This window comes from Pteropus vampyrus, unplaced genomic scaffold (genome assembly GCF_000151845.1).
Source record: "Pteropus vampyrus isolate Shadow unplaced genomic scaffold, Pvam_2.0 Scaffold16, whole genome shotgun sequence".
Taxonomy (NCBI): domain Eukaryota; kingdom Metazoa; phylum Chordata; class Mammalia; order Chiroptera; family Pteropodidae; genus Pteropus; species Pteropus vampyrus.
Genome location: NW_011888797.1, coordinates 3723090 through 3725222, shown reverse-complemented (window position 1 = coordinate 3725222; position 2133 = coordinate 3723090). Strand labels below are relative to the sequence as shown.

At 44.0% G+C, this 2133-nt stretch overlaps 1 protein-coding gene across 1 annotated transcript in view; it reads right to left on the bottom strand.

The window, feature by feature from the left end:
- The window catches only part of STAB2 (stabilin 2), a 151462-nt gene that overhangs the window by 80226 nt on the left and 69103 nt on the right, over positions 1-2133 (bottom strand).

Sequence of the window (2133 nt, the reverse complement as noted above, 5' to 3'; positions counted from 1 at the left end):
GATCAGAAACCAACTACTTTTCAAGAGTATTAACTATATGGGGAATGGACCTAAGTAAAAACCCAACCTACCCACCTGCGTAGCCACCGACCAACCATGACATAGCTGGGCTTCTCCCTCTCTGGTTTCTCTGGCTTCCTCCCCTCATCTCCCCACCGCTACCCTTTATTTGAGATTCTTCCTGGGCACCTTGGGTGCAGAGGGGACTTATCTCACCCTGAGCAGCTCCCAAGTCACATTAGCAGAGGTTCTGAAAAAACATTCCTGGCCACCCTGCATATCTTTTTAGGTTAAAGGGAGACATTTATATCAGACATAGGAATGAACTCATTAAAAATGTGTCTTTGATGGTTAGCTCTCCCAGATCAGTGGTCTTGACTGATTGATTGATCTTTGACTCTATGGAGCTTAGGAAAAGCCTGCCAGGGTGGGTGTTCAGTTAATGCTTGTTAAGAGAATCAGCGATTTAAAACAATGATAAAAAATAACCCTATTGTCTGATATAGGTATGTGACGCACTAGAATGATAAGAATATGTAGAGAATCCATGGGACCGTTTGTAGCTCTTTTCTGTTTTCTAAAAGGAATTACCGGGTGCGACACACACATTTAGGCAATACTAGGCACAGAGCCTTTTCATAGCATTTACATTGATGAGTACGAAGGCAGACATGTTTTCGAGCAGTAATTCTCAAACATTTTTGACTGCAGCCCATGGTTCACCGATGTAGCAGTTCTCACTTTCCAGTAGAGTCTTCATTCTCATCTTGTGCAATTCACAGAAAGAGTTTTAAGACACTGCCACATGCCGCAGGGCAGCCAGACTTCCTCGGAGAGGACTGGATAACTAGTCCTTGACATACTGTAGTAAGTGCCAGAAGGTGAGCTTCTACAGGTCTCGGCTCTTTGCGCACTGCCCTAACTCTAGCGCTTCGATCAGTTTCTGGAGCATAGTAGGTGCTCAATAAATGTTTGTTGACTACTGACTCTAACTTAATATGAAAGTTTAGTAGCCTATAATGACTCGATTAGTAGGTTATAGCAACAAGCTCTTAGCTAAGCGTACTTAAAAATCAAAGTTGTGGAATTGCACAGACCTTTGCCCAGAAGAACTGAAATATCTGACCTTCTGGATCAGTCTGTGGTCTGTCAGGAAGAACCTTGTGGCTAACCAGTGGGCAGAGGACCAGATCTTATAGGATCACTGCTACAGAGTAACTGTGTGTGTGTGTGTGTGTGTGTGTGTGCGCGCGCGCGTGCGCGCGCATCAATATATATTGATGATTGTTAAAGCTGGGTGATGCCTGCAGGGAGGTTAGAGGTTATATTCTTGGTTTATTTTTGCTTGTGTTTGGAAGTTTCCATAACACAAAACTTTAAAAGTACAATATGAATGTTAGTGACATGTTCCCACTAAACAAACAAATTACAGTGCACTCTCACCCCATCTTTTTTTGCCAGGTGAAGAAAGTTGCCCTGCAAAGATGTTGCCAGCATATCAGAAGATGACAGAGTCTGTAGGTCTGCCACTCCGTAGGTGCCTCGTAGCGTGTGATATCTAAAACAACAGTTCACAAGGACCACAATAAAATATTGATGCATGAGGAGGTATCGTTGAGTAGTTAAAAAAAAAAATTCAGGTTCCAGAGCCAGACTGACGGATTTAAAATCTCCCCTGCAATTATCAGCCATGGTACCCTGGGCTAGTTACTTAATTTACCCTGTGCTTCAGTTTCCACATCCATAAAATGGGAATAAATAAAATGCCTATCTCATAGAGTCTTTGCAAGGATTAACTGAGCTCTACGTAAAGCGGTTAGCACAGAGCCGGCTGTCAATAATGTTGACGATCGCCGTCCCGGGGGAGGTGAGGGCAGTCTCAGAAGATGTTCCTGGTCCACAGATCTGAAGGACCACGTGGCTTTCCTCCATTGCGCTTCGTTCACTCTGACGCCAGTAAGAGATCATGAAGGAAAAAAGGCATAATACCTACTTTATTAGGGTGGGAATATTGCTCTTGGACAACCAAAAGGCTTTCTCATCTTGGTCCATGTCCTCAATAGCTTGTTGAGAAGGCACCAGGACAGTGAGGTTTGAGGCGGCTGACAGTATGGGTTGCAGAGAAGCGTTCTG